We start from the raw sequence: 14,822 nt of genomic DNA on the forward strand, positions 1-14,822 counted from the left end.
CTGGAGAGCTGTGGAGAATGGAGTTTAGTTAAATTGCTAGCTTCAGAGGGCATTAGAATGTGGTGTTAGAATCCCCTTTGTGAGAGGACCTGTTTGTGGGTGGGAATAAAAGCCTAGAAACATTTTTGTCTTGGTTTCAGGGAAAGAGAGGAGGGGGCTTTCTTTTCAATTACCATCAAGTCTCTAAATCACATGCCTCTAAAAAGGCTCCTTCAAATCATCTTGTCTGGTAAACTCTGCTAGGGCCTCCTGGTTTTTGTGGGGAAGACACCCACCTTCTGGCCAACTGTGGGTGGTATCAATCTGTCATTTGTTTGCATATGGCTTTTCACTTTTTGAAACATTTCTCATTATCTTCCAACGTGCTGTTGGAGGGAGATTATTAAAAGCAGGAGTTTAATGGGACTCTCAAATGTCAGTTACCCAATCTTAAGCAGTAAATGCTGAGTGGCTTCATGTTAGTTCCTTTAATTTGTTCTCTGAACCATTTGGAGAGAACTGCTTCCCACACCACTAATGAAGTGGCAGTTCAGAAAACTGGTGCCCAGGTTTCCAGTGAGACTGACAATTGCTTGTTCTGTGAAAGATGCAGCAGTCTAAGTGAGTTGATGTCCCTGTGTAGTGTGCTTCAAAAACACTAGTTTCAGGAATGAATTGTTTGGGGCTTTGTCTGGCTGGATACCTGCCGATGAATGTTTCACCCTTTCCTGAAGGATTAGTTCAACTAAAACCCGCCATCTTCATGCTTCAGAAGGGAAGCTAAGCAGCACAAACTAATACATTTATAAAAACAAGTTCTTCTAATGCAACATTTTAAGGCAGAAGTATTTTTAACTAGAAATTGTTTCTAATTTGCCATGTGGTACACTACATTAGTGTTGGCATTGGCTAACAGCTTGATTCTGGTGAGCTCCTCAATACCGAAGAAGACTGCACAACAGATAAGAGCCTCTCCTCCATACAGTAGCCATAATGCTGTGCTTGTGATGTCAGAGCATATTCTTCTGATCTCATAGGTAAAGTGCTACTTTGTGTATGTAGAACAGTGGTGTCAACCTCAGCCCACCTGATTTGTTCGTATCCAGATTCTGTAGAATGTTTGCTTTAATTTTACAAAGTTCCTAGCAAACATGGTTGTGAAACAACCATTCCAAGTGTGACCTGAATGTAACCAGTGCAACACTGTCTGCCTGAGTCTCCAGACAGCATGGCACAGTGGCTCCCTGCCCTTCCCTTAATCCCATTGACATATCAACTATACAGTCTGTTAAGACTAAATGTCAATATTTAGTATTTCATTACTAACACCTTCAGCAGGTGGAATGGAAGGCGGGGCCAGAGAATTGGTAATTGCTGCAGGGAAGGGAAGGCAATACAATGCAAAGGAAAGAACAGAGTAAACACAAGGGTAAAGGGAGAAAACTTGTGGGTGGGGTGGGGTGGGGCAGGAAGGTAGATACACTGGGAGCACAAATAGTGGCTCTCCTTAGTGGGAGCATGTCTTCCTACTGAGTTTCTACCCTGATATTTGTGCAGACCTTCCACTGACATCAGTTTGGTTGAGGATTGAAGAGAGAATATTGTCATAACTGCATGCAAGGGCCAGAGATAAAAATGGCATTCTTCTCTTGCCAAGGAATTACAACCTAATCTAGAGGGATGGAATAAACCTTAGTTTATAGCACTTTGATTTACTGCCTTGGCAGTTAAATCGTGGGATTGCTATGCATATTGTAGACTTGGATTTCAGCGAGACATAATTGCACAAGAAATAAAAAAATCTCAATTAAATAAAAATATCTGAGCATGGATTGGATATTGTCTGGCAAACAGTAGTGTTACCAAGTGGGAAACCTCTGAGGTCAGTGTTAGGATCATACTCTAGACCCTTCAGGAAGCTTATAAGTTGTACGTTCAACAATAATAAAGTCTGAGAAACTATTGGGCAGCAAACCATGCCAAACTGAACAGTGATCTGGAGAGACTTGGATAGTTGTTGTCTGGGCCTGTGACACGTAGACCCATGAACACACTGATGTAATGCTAGCTGCAGATACTTGGATAGAATTAACTCCCTCTCCTGAGGCATATGGTCGGGGTTGTGTGGCCCATCTGTGAACCCTGCAGACTGTCTGCATTGAAAAAATAAGGAGCATTCCGTTTGACAGCAGTATTACATTTATTGTACTGAGAAAAGATCCCTTCCCTAGTGGAGTTAACCAGCAAAACCTTCTCCCCTCTCCTAGGAATTAATCACTGGACCTAGTTCAAACACTGTAAGTGTTTGTGACTGTGCGTTTGTTCATTTGAGTCTCTCAGAAATTAAATGAAAAGTCAGTTGTGGGCTGGGAGGACAACCTCATTAAGTGGTGGTAGAAACACCCAGATTTGGTACAGTGTAGTTTCTGAGACGTTGCTTCTGTGTACTTCCCAAGGGCAAAGACTGAGAGGTAGTGATTCTTTTCTGTGGCAGTTGCTCTGATATAATGCATGACAATATCCATAGCAAAGCTTTGTTGTGACCATTGTGTGCATCACCAGCCCTGGTTCATTCTGACCTGGGAATATTTCCACTCTGTGAGAAATCGCAAATCCTATAATTGTGACTTGGGTTTCCAAAGCTCATGGTTGCTTTAGGAGGGGGCTGAATATTGGGGTGCATAAACTAGTGCTGCAGTCTTGACTTTTTCCCTCCTGGGACCTCTCTCGTTTGGCAATGCATGACCCATGATCTAGTGCAGTAGGCGAGCTGTAGGCCAGATCAAGACTGCCAGATGCTTTTGAACGGCCCCTGAAATCTTTTTAATTACTTATCATTTTTTTAATTATTTTCTCTGGAGGCTGGATCTTGACTGTACCTTGTGCAAGAAATTTGGACCTTGACTAAAAATAATTGACTATCCCTGATCTAGTGTATGTACTGTGCGCAGTGCAGAGTCTTGAAGGGGCTAAACCAGATGAGCGGTCTTCTGATTAGATGCCATGTCTTTTTGAAAGCAGCTGTGTATTATACTAAGGAATGTTTATCAGAGGGTAGAATCTAACTAAGGATTTGTGGCCAACAGCTGGCCATACTTTGGATGCATGCGGCGGGGGACTGATGTGTGTCCAGAGCATTGCTGCTTAGCTTTCCCATCTGGACCATGGAACAAGAGATGCAGGATAATTTTGGATGAATTGAAACAAATCTGGTAAGTGCTAGGCATAGGGATTTGGGAGACATTCTATGGGAAATGTGCGCCAGAGACACCACAGTTGATGTCCCCAGCAGTAAAGAAGCAGAAATCTGTAATGGGTTCTGAAGTTTGCTATCAGACATCAGCAGGAAGCTTCTCATCCCCACATCATTCTCAGTGAATTGCATTAAACAGTAGTCCTGGTGGAATTCTGCACCATTGCATGTGTGTAGAATTCATGTCTGGCGCAGAATTTTTTTTTTCTGAGCAGAAAATACATTCTGCCTTATAAGAGCTGTAGTTCCACCTTTAGCCCAGCAGAGGCTGCTGTGGCGCCAGAACAGACTGCAGTGGCTGACTGGCAGTAACAGCCAGCAGCTGGCTGCATTCATCACAGTATCCTGCCCATGGAGACAGATTAGGAGGCATGGGATATGTTGGGTGGGGGCAGAGTGGGGCACACGAGGCTGCTGGGGGGGTCACAAACTGGGGTTCAGAAGGGCTAATGGGAGGGACAGACTGGGGCGGGGGCTCAGGAGCTAATGGGGAGACAGCATTTAGCCAGGGGCTGAATGGGTTGGGGGGGGTAGGGGGCTGCAGGGCCACATGGGAAGAGGAAAGGGAGGCTGCAGGGACACATGGGAATGGGGGCAGATTTGCCAGAGTCAATGGGAGAGGCTAGTAGTCAGTCAGGGTCTGCATGGGGGAGGCTCCCCAACTCCCTAACAATCCCCCCCTCCCATAAAAACACCTGTTCCATACTTCTCCCATCCAATAACCCTCCAGGCTCACTCCCAGGCTCCTTCAGCTCCTCCGACCTCTGTTACCCCTGACTCCCCCAAGCCTTTGCACTGCTTCTGAGGGCTGCGGGAAATACATTTTTGTATTGTATTTTAAATGAATTACTCAGAGTTCTATATTAATTTGTCTAGTAAGGAATCTATTTGTCAAAAAGCAGTTCCTAATTTTTTTTGTCTGTATTATTACAGACCTACTTGCTGACAGGTATTTTGAAATAAATTTCCAAAATAACTGAAACTGACATGATTATATTGTGTTGTTTTGACAAATAAAATATGCAGAATTTTGCAGAATTTTAAAATATTGTTCACAGAATTCCCCCAGGAATAAAACAGCAATTTCACATTCAGGTGTAAGAGGAGGGAAGCAAAGGGCATGTGTACTGCCCCCTCCTGTGTCTCTTGGTTATTTGCGTTCAGTCCTTAGAAACTATTATTGCCTAACGGCCAACCAAGAATGGGGTCCTAAGGTGCATTGAGCAATGTACAAAAAGGAGCAGACAATCCCTGCCCTGAAGCTCGCAGTCTAAATAGACCGGACACCCACAGGGTGGGAGCTGGGATAGAACTCACAAGCAGAATGACCAATGTGATGGAAAGAAATGGCATGCTAGCTCCACAGGTTTTTGGGGGTGGGTTTACTCAGGAGGTGGAGCAACTAAATGGAAATAAAAAAGAAGTGAAGGTTTGTGCTGAGGATGGGGCAAGTGAGAAGAAGGTGAGAGGGGCAGGTTTGGAGGATATTGGAGCAAAAGCCAACTAGCACAGGGCAGAGAGAGTCCAGTCAAGAACTGTAGAAGATTCTCCAAATGTCCAGCAATCCAGAGGTATTTGCTTTTATCTGCTGCACCTGGTAAAACTTTTGAATCTCATCCATAGCCTGAGGCTAGTGATCAGCACAGGAGGATGGAGGATGAGAGCTCCCAAGAAGGGAGCAGCAGTGCAGCTGGGATAATGGACCATGAAAAGTATGGCTGAAGGGAGTAGAGATCCTAGGAAAGGGAGTTGAATGGGAGCAGGGAGGATGGGCAAGAAATAGCAGAAGGCTTTCTAGAAAAGCCCATGGAGAACACTAGTAAAGGTCAGAAAATACTGTGTATTTCTCTGTATTTAGGTATGAAGGTGAAAACACCGAAATCTATAATTCAGTGTATCAGTGAGAAGGCTGAAGATCTTAGTCTTAAAAACACAACTTCCGTTTTATTCAGTGAAGCCATTTATGGGCCCTTACCTGTAGTTTCTGAGTCAGTGGAAGCAGGCTAGGACCCTGAATTTGTAGCCTCCCTTCCCTGGCACAAGTTATGAATCCTTTAGGCTGGAAATGCCATGGTTCACTGGTTCCACAGCTATGATGTGGTCTTGGTTCGATGTCCCTCAGCCCACAGGTTTGTAGGGACAGCGTCTCTTTGGAAATGCCTGGCTACCAAATAACTCTTGCTCTAGCTTGCTAGGTGTTGACTGTCTGTGTTCAGATCCCTCCTGCAAACACGTTCCTTCCCAGAAGCCCATGAAGATCAACCTTTGTCACTGAAACTTGCCTGCACCACTAATGTGAACAACCACTCTAAGCTGGCACCATCTTGCCAGTGGACTTCTGGGGGCTCTGTCTGACTGGACTGTAAGCATCTCAGTCTAGGGGTCCAGCTTGTGGAGCATACTGGCACTCAGCAAATACCACTGTTGTCATGCCGTGTGGTGTGTACAGAGCCTAAATGAATCTGGACGTTGGGAAGCGTTCCCCTTCAGGAGGTAAAGGGAGTCAAATAGCAGTCTAACTTACCGCTTCCTAATAGTGCCCAAAAATAAAACACAAGCTCTCAAGGGGCGCAGCAAGGCCCCATCTCCAAAGAGAGGCCCCCAAGCTGACACAGGCACGTCACAGTGCTTAGCAAACCCTCCTATGAGCCCTAGGAGGTAGGTCAGGATTTTCAGCCCAGCTTTACAAATGGGGAAATCTGAACAGAGGTTAAGTGATGTGCTCAAAGTCTCATAGGGAGTTAATTTGAAGCCAGGAGTTTTCTCCGTTCTGAGCTCAGAAAACACTGCCTTCTCTGCATCCAAGCTGAATCACAGCCCAACAACAAAAATAATTTCCACCCCCCTTCAGCTCCCTTTGGCACATGTGGTGGGAATACTTGTCCTTCCCTGAGAATGTGAACCCTGTCCCTCTGGCTGTGTCGTCAGCTCCTTGGAGCAAGAGCCTGTTGTTCTGTTCGTTAAAGCACTGGGTGCATACCAGATGTTATACAAAGTGACTTATGAGAGTCCTCCACCATAGATTTAATAGGGTAATGCAAAAAGACTATGGAGCCACAGCGTGGAGTTTGTTATACACAGCCACTTGTATGCATGGTGCCTACAGACCTGGAAGATCAATCATCCTCTCTCAGTGCTTAGTCTAAGCATTTTAGAGGACCTGTGATCCTGAGCTGGACACGTGGGGCTGGCACTTGGTCCCACTTGAATAGCGCAAAGTCGTCTTGTTTGGCTCCTTGTTTCCAGATTTCTGATTACTGTTTCTCAGTGCATACTTGATTTCTGGTGATTTAGTTGTGCGCCATTCATGGGAAAGGAGCTGCCTATTTTCTATACATTTACTTTCTGTCCCTAGGCAAATGGGAAATCCAAAACCTTCTCCATCAATTCCTGGTGGAGTTTTTCATGCTAGTTGAATGATTCAAAATGGTGAAATTAAACTAACTGTACAGATTCCTTACTGCCCACAGAACCTCCTATGTCCCTTGACCACAGCCCACTCTTGGTTCTGTCTCACTCTCTCTTGCTCGCCAGGCTGGGTTTTGACACGTACTCCTCCCCCCCTCCCCCCCCCCGAACTTCAAAGAGGAGTCTGCTCAGTTGCTTTTGTGCTTTTCCCGGGGCTGCTCACTCTTGTACCTTTGTTCCCTATACAGAAATGAGTAACATCCCCTCCCACCCCCCACAGTTGTCTCCACCGTGCTGTTGTTAGATGCTGCAATGCTGGTGTTGCTTGGATGGCTTTACAAGTCAGTCCTCCATGTGCTCCACTGGCGTTTTGACACTGCCTTCTGAAGCAGGTCAAAAGCTCACAAGTGGAGGTTCCCATCCTAATCTTTCTCTCTTAGCCATTGATTAACTATTCCAAAGGGTTATTAGAAGGAGCTGTTCTTCCTCTTTTGGCTGCTTGTAGGCTGATGCTGTGGCTATGGTGAGGGACCAAGCCTGGGAAGGTTTTCCTGTAAGACTGGTCTTTTCACTGTAGTCCGAAATGTGCATTTGTAGTTTTTGATGTGTTCAAACAGAGCTTCTTAAAGTGGCCGTGCAGGTGAAAGGCTCTTCCTGGTGTGCAGGGCCCAAGAGACCCATGCTCAGCCACAGTCTGTTTCTCTTGCAGTTAACTCTGGTGGCTGCCCAAAAGGGAAGAGTGACTTTCCAGTCTGGCTGCTTCTCCTCCTAGTTCTAGTGTTATCAGGACCCTTCCTTAAGCAAAGCTCTTCAGGCTAAGCAGTCTTGCTTTAGCTCCTCTGGGGAGCACTCACTTTTGAGACCCTGTGTTGTTCCCTTTGCTTTCCCCTCTGCTCAATCCCGCTCTGAGTGTGGACAGGGTCTTGCTGTATACTTCACCCTGCATTGGTGTGAAATCTCTTCCCCTACAGAGGTTCCTCAGCGTGTGCATCCCCAACTGGAATAGGATGCTTCTGCTTAATGATAATTACCCCCAAATCGTTTCTGTCCACAGCTCCATTTGAGGCTGAGATCTAACCACCTGCTTTGTTTTTCTTCTTCCTAGTGTCCTTCAGGTTTCTGAATGTTGGGTCCTGACTTCGCTTCCCACCCCTGGCAGAGTCTGAAAAAACAGAGCGCACTGGACACAGCTTCTCTGCACGCCATGCCTGGGGCAGACAGAACTGCCCACCTGGGAGGAAGGGGGCAAATCTGCACCTGGTTGCAATAGGAAGAGTTTTGAAAAAAATCCTGTTGTGTGCTGCTTCTCTTCCTAAAAATCCTGACCTGCCATGGATCTTCTGCAGAAGCCCCGGGGCTGTGCACATTCGAAGAGGAGCTCTGGTGAAAATCCCCAAGCTTGGCCAAAGGCTGTTATGCCAGACAACAGCGTTATCCCACACAAACGGTGGATGTGTTGGAGGCTGCCTTATCTCTGCCATAGCAGCAGTTCGCCCAATGTCTCGGGCTGTCAGAAGGGGCCTATTCTGTCCCCACCTTGCCCTCTGGGATGGAGTAGCTGGGCCTCTTCCTTCAGCCACCAGCCTTGTGCTTGTACTCCACAGACTTTTAGAAGAATTGGAAGGAGCCTCTTGGCAGAAGCCTATTAGGAATAGGGTAGGGTGCCAGATGGATTGGTTTCAAAGTACCCTACCATTCTGCACCCATCTGAAGGGTTGGGCGGGTGGCAGCCAGGGAGGCTTCCCTTTGCTCACCTAGGCAGAAGAGGAGGACATACAGTTTAATTTCACTGTGCCAACTGGGCCCGTTGAATGCGTAGCATGTTCTAGAGAAGTCCTGTGCTGTTCTAAGCACTTTCCTGTTACAGCAGGCTGCTGGAAAGTAGACACAGGTGCTGATTGCTGTTGCTGGGACTCCAAAACATCTTTGGGAGTTTGTTTCTGGGCTGTCTTGATACAGCAGAGAAAGGGGAAGCCTGGGTGTGGCCTTAACAGAGCCCTGGTTGCTTTTCAGAAGGGCATTTTCTATAGATGAAATATTTTTTTACTAATCTAAGGGCTTTCTATATTGAAAGCCAATGTAACCACATGTCTCCCTTGGCTTACTGGGTATCTCTCCCTCTAAGAAGGTGGTACCAATGGCAGATTTGCCTTTCAAAGCCGCGCTGAGAATAAATACACTTGACATTCAATTATGTGTCTGATTGGGGGAAGAACTGGCAGGCCCCCCAGTTCGGAACTGTGTGAGGAGGGAGTTGTACACTTCTTGTAATCTATGTGTAAAACTAGCTACAAATTAGAAGCTTTTTCTAAACCTTTTAAAATATATATATTTTATATATATATTTAAATTGAGAAACAAGATTATTCACTTTTTTTTCTGCAGCTTTATCCTGTTGATACCACATGAACACTACAGTGAGGCTGGGAACAAGCTTGGGGTTATGGAGTGTGAATACAGTTTGGGAAGGGGTGGGGGAGACACTTCAGAGTGTTTGGGGAATAGCCACACTCTTCAAATCAAATGGGAGAGGTGTTTACAGAAATCAGACTGCTGCAGATCACTCTCTGGCCATGTGATTGAACACTCCCACTAAGTATCCCCTAACCTTGTGCTCTTGGCTAATCATTAACAGGGGATAAGCTGGGTATGGTAAGCCCTAGAGTAGCTGGGCTGTGGCTGATGCTTCAGAGGCTTAGGTTCCCTAACCTCTTAATGAGGGAAGCTGATTTGAGCCAGGCCTGCTGACACTCTGTGCAACCTTCGTCCCCCACTATTTTGAGGCCAGGAGTTCAGTCCGCTTTAGTAGCTGACAACCTGGTTGTCCTTGTTTCTATAGCTTTTCCTTTTGTTACTGAAGTTTTTCTGCTACTACTTGCTAATTCTAGTCCTGTAGGCAATGCTGGAGGAGTCTGATTGGGGTTCTGACCTGTGGACAGTTTTTGTCCTGGCCAGGACCTGAAGGGGCTATGAGCGTCAGCTGGCAGTTGTCTTTCAGCTTTTGGGTGTTTGCGATGGTAGGATTTGGGGGAGGGGATAATTCTTTGCAGTGTTCTATCCGATTTGTTAATGCAGAAAGTCTCCAGCATTCTTTCTGCAGATGGTAGATGAGACTTCTTGCAGAAGGTTTATGTGGTGAGGTGCTGAAAGTTTGCATTGCTTTGCTGCCTTCTCTGCATGTTGTTTCAGGGTTTCACTAGAACTACGGGAGACCTGAACAAGAATGGTATGTCTGGCCACCCAAAATGAGGCCTCTGGAGCAGTCTTGCCTTGAGCCTCATCTGCCACTAGATCCTTTTGGGGAACACTCATTGGAAACTGCGTTAAGGCTTTCTCTTTACTGAAGACTTGAGTTCAGGTGTGCGTTTTCACAGTAACATGCCCTGGGTTCACACCCACATACATCTTGCTGTACTGTCTGGTAATGCAACCATCACACTCCGAACAATAGGCAGACCTGGAGTTAGCTTATCCCATGCATTGCTAAACTGGGGTAATGGCAGTGAAAACATTTAGCCATGGTCAATCAGCGCAACTGATAGATGATAGTCCTCCAATCCCTTCCCACAAGCCCCGGGCATCCTGTCCTGTGCACTAATTGTGCACATTGCCTTCATAAAGAACAGTGGCTGATGGTCTGATTATTAGGGCAAGCTGGATCCTTTCCTTGGACACCTGACCCACCATACCAGCATGGTTAATGCCACCAGTGAATTTCCCGGGCCTAGACCACTTACTCCTGCAATCGCCAGCGTGGGTAGACACCCTGTGAATGTGAGAATAGAACAATGCAGTGAGTTGTGGCACTATGAATCTCAGGATAGTGCCCACGTTAGCTGTATTGCTTCTCACAGCCACATAGAGCACCAGTGGGGGTGTGACACAGCGTGCTGACATTGACAATGTGTTTGTGCGTTAGTTGGTTAGGCTAGCATGTGTTCAGTGACCCATGGTGGCTTACGCTGTGGTTAGTCAGCAGCGAAGACAAAGCCTAAAGGCGCAGGACTGTACTGTTAGTTACCAGTACCTCAGACCTACAAACCCAGTGCAAGCCAGAGCCATTAGTGAGCATATCTGTGCGTTGTAAGCAGTCTGCTTTAGAGCTTTCTTTCAAGTTGTCCAGTTCAAACAGCAGCATGTTAGTGCACTAACCCACTTGGGTGCCTGTTACAGCCTGTGGGCCATGGGGTCTGTGCACTGATATTGCACTCCTGGGAGCTAGGCAATTAGGTGGCTTTTCTCACAAATGTGTCTTGCCTTGACCCATTGTAGCTCTAGGAGCGAGCTGCAGTCAGGCCTAGCGAGAGTCACTGGAATTGCTGCTTCACTGGCTTTAAGAGATGGAGTTTGTTGTAGCTGCTACCTCTCCCTGCTGGACCCTTGCTGTACCGTCTCTCACTGGGATACTCTCACAGAGCACTTACTGCACTTAGGGTGGACTGAGACCTGTCCCTTAGGGAGTTAAATGCCCACTGAGAAGCAGACTCCAAGCCTCGCTGCTGCTGCCGCCTCTTCCTGGTGTCTGGAACCCGAACTTCAGCCAGACTCTCCATTGCTCCACCCGGAGACGGCCACAGCAGGAAGTGACCAGTAATGCTACAGCACGTCCCTATACAGCTGCATCGGGCATAGGCACAAATGGTTTATCTCTCGGTATCTTCCCTGGTAGCTAAGCATTTTGGCAGCCTCATCTGCAGGGGGCAGAACAGATGGTGGTGCTTGTGTCCTGCCGCTGTCTCTGGCCCGTTCAGGGTTTGCTTTCCATCTCCTCACTGCAGCAGCAAACGGCAGTGTTTGAGGTTCACACTCGGTTGCTCATAGGTGTTAAGAAAGCCAGTATGGGAGACTTCCAGTGGAGCCAAAAGCAGCAGGGCTCAGCCTACTGTGAAGGTGGCACTCCATTTAAAGGCAAATCAGCCCTTCTCCTGTACAAGGGCAGAGTGGTGGATCTAGTGAATGGGAATGGATGAGGGCAAGGGGAGGAAGAATCTGGCAGTTGAGCCTCTTATGCCCTTTTCCAAACTTCTGACTAGCTCTGTCCATAAATATTGTACTCCTGTAGCCTTGAGCATTGTCCCAAGTGCTTGTGGGTAACCTGTAGTGAAGCGTCCAGCCCTCATTCTGATGTAGGGCCTGGTGGAGAATTCCATGTATAGAATCACTTTACATAGTGTGGGTGGGGGACAGCTATGTTCTGAGGTGGCCCTGTCCTTCTGGGTGCATGCCTGAGAGAGTTAGCTGGTAGGGGATGCAGGGCTGTAAGCACAAGGCCTGATACAGTACAGTGCTGTGTGGTGTCTCTTCATCCTTATAGGCCAGTTGAGCTCAGGCCACACTTAATTATTCCATTCCTGGATTCAACCACAGTTGTTCATAGTGTCGAGCTGCTCAGTGCCACGAAGGATTCTGTGCACTATCGGCCTGTGGAGCCAGCAAGAGGCAAACCCATTGCCTTTGTGTACACCTGCGTTCAGCAGCCTCCTTGAGGCACTCTGGATCTGTGATACCTTCAAGTGGCCCTAGTCTTACTGTCGCTAACAACTCTGAATAGCCAAAGCTTATTGGAACCCTTCACTCTCCCCTTTGTCAGGTTGTCACTTCATGCTACACTGTCTTTAAATTAGCAAACAAACCATCCTGACGAGAAACTAAATCAGAGGGAGGGTTCTGGAGACCGTGTATCTTATAAATGATGTGCATACTAGAAGCATGCAGCACTAATCAGCTTTTCCAAAGGAAATGCCTAGAAAGATTTTATTTAGGCCATGAATTCTTATTTTTAAATTTAGTTGCTTATTTATTGTCCTGCTCCAGGTGGTATTGCCCTCAGAAGTCCCTGTGCATTGCAGCGTGGACCTGGGGGGGCCTCAAAAGGCAGAGGCACTCATACCAGTCTGATGCAGTAGCTCTGAAAGGACTGTCTTGAGCCTTGTTGCTTTATTTCTGATAAAAATAAAGTGAGAGTTTGGATCCATCGTTTATAGTTGTGGGACATGAGCATGAGTGGGATAGTTTGGGGTTCAGGTCTCTTCCCCCTACCCAAACTCCATCTGAGGTAGGAAAATGGATTGGTGTTGTGATTACATTGAAAAGCTTGATGATGATAAATTAAATCCTTGATCCACTGTGTAAGGCTGTGTCTATATGGATGGTACCATGTTGAGTACAGACACTGCGCATCCCGCTGGCATGGGTCTAAATAGCAGTGTGAATGGTGAGAGAGAGAGTTTAGGCATCTAGAGTACCCTGAATGCCCAGGGTGTATACCCTACATGTTTCTACACACTGAAGCAGTGCCTCCCATGTCTACATTGCTGTTTTTAGCAGTGTAGTGTCTGGCTACCTCCCCACTGCAGGGAAAGGTTCTTGTGGGGAAAGGCTCTGGGAGCTCCCTATTGCCAAAGCCTTTCATGTGCCATGTAGCTACATGGGTAGTGCCTGTACTCTGCATGCTGCTGTAATCATAGACGTAGCCTAAAAGATGGATTTCGTGGAGAGGTCTGTCCTTGTGATAATCCGTCAGTGCATGGAACCCACTGCCACCCCTCCTCTCCACCTGCAGTAACACGTTCTGTGGGAAAAGGGATCCCTCTCAAAGCACCCAGGCTACTTCACTCCCTGTGCCAGGGTACATCCTAAGGGGAAGAGGTTCTGCATGGGACAGTCTGATTTAGTCATTGTGCTGACAGAAATGGGTGGTGTCAGTGACTGACTGATACACACCTTGGTGCTGAGGTGAAAGGAGGGAGCCCAGGTGTATAAAAGGCCAAGAGGGTGAAGCAGCTCCTTGCAGAGCTGTGTTCATGGTGGTCTTGCGAAGGCTATTGACAGCATGTTTCATGGCATGTAGCTTGGGGATGTTTGCAATCAGCTGAGTGCTGTATGGTGAAGCACCAGCAGTGCCTAGAGGGGGATTTAGATGCTTGGAGGGTGCATCAGTTTGGAAGGAGGCTTTTTCATTATACTGCAAAGATAGGAAATGGTCCCATGATCTACTCTTTCCAGGACAGTATTGTAGTCATTCTCCACTCCCTCTGGACGATGGCCCCAGCCTCTTTGCTCTCATGGTGGGATGCCTGCACCAACATGCTAAGAGTGTCAGCCTGTTGCTCACAAGCAGGGTTTCTCTGTTGCTGGCACAGGCCCCCCGTTCCCACAGCGTAGGCAGCACCAGCTGGCATAGGTTCCCACACCTGCCCCAGCTGCACTCTCGTTCAGTCATTTCTCATGAAGTTTTGTACTTTTAAAATCTCTGCTTTTTGTTTGCTCTCCTGGTGATTTCCGAACTATTACAGGCTCTGTTTCCATCTGTGCTAGTGAGACTGTGTAGAATGTGCTAGACTAGGGGGAAAGTTTGACAAATAAAGATCTGTAATCCTTTGCTCTGTGTCTCGTGCAGTTTCTGGTGTCTGTTTTGCTGGTGAGACCCAGCTCATGTTCTGATTTCAGCTGGCTGCTGGGGCTGTGCACTCTGATCTGAATGTCCCTGCGCCAGCCTGAGGTGGAAGAGGCAGTGCATGGATGCTGCCCTGAGACTCCCAGGATGCTGTGTGAGGAGCTCCCCCGCACTGCTCCCACAGGCTGGGTGTAAGGGCAAATGGTGCTGCTGGCTCCTAGACAGTTTTGAAGGGATGCAATAATTGAAGGGCTCATCTTGTGTAGAAACCATCCCAAAGGTAGGAGCCACTCACCACCAGTCCCTTCCTAATCAGAGTACAGGAAATAGCCCACCTTATTCTTGCTTCCCACCCTACCTGTATTCAGGACTCGGATCAGGCAGCTTCCACCAGTGTCAGCAATTCCTGGGGATTCTAACTCTAAGTGTACAAACTAAAGGGTTCCTAGTCTCTCTGCCTTCTGGTCACCCATTCCCGCAGCAGCTGCTGAGGCTTGCTTAGGGTAGCCAAGCACTTCAGGAGCAAGCTCATCTCTGCAGCATATGCCACCAGCACAGTCATCAAAAAGAGGATGGCTGTTCCATTGTTCGGGCTCCAGCCAGGGAGCACCTGCTGATGTCAGTTCCTGTGGGCTTGGAGCTATCCCACGACCATACCTATGAGACACAGCCATGTGCAAGATCTTGCATCTAGGAACAAAGGACGTAGGCCACACAGCATGGGAACTGCATCCTGGATAGCAGTGACTCAAAGGGATTTACAGGTCATGGTGGAAACCAAGGGAC

At 47.3% G+C, this 14,822-nt stretch overlaps 1 protein-coding gene across 2 annotated transcripts in view; it reads left to right on the top strand.

Annotated features, from left to right (window-relative positions):
* The window catches only part of FOXO4 (forkhead box O4), a 31,093-nt gene extending 17,072 nt beyond the window's left edge, over positions 1-14,021 (top strand). The window contains exons 3-4 of one of the 2 annotated variants that reach the window (XR_013636302.1): positions 3,066-3,191; positions 7,746-14,021. The gene's annotated coding sequence lies outside the window, so the exon portion shown is untranslated. The remainder of the gene's footprint in view (positions 1-3,065; positions 3,192-7,745) is intronic. The other variant, XM_073358640.2, reaches the window with a different exon arrangement.
* Positions 14,022-14,822: the final 801 nt, after the last annotated feature.

This window comes from Lepidochelys kempii, chromosome 9 (assembly GCF_965140285.1).
Source record: "Lepidochelys kempii isolate rLepKem1 chromosome 9, rLepKem1.hap1, whole genome shotgun sequence".
In the NCBI taxonomy this organism is placed as follows: Eukaryota; Metazoa; Chordata; order Testudines; family Cheloniidae; genus Lepidochelys; species Lepidochelys kempii.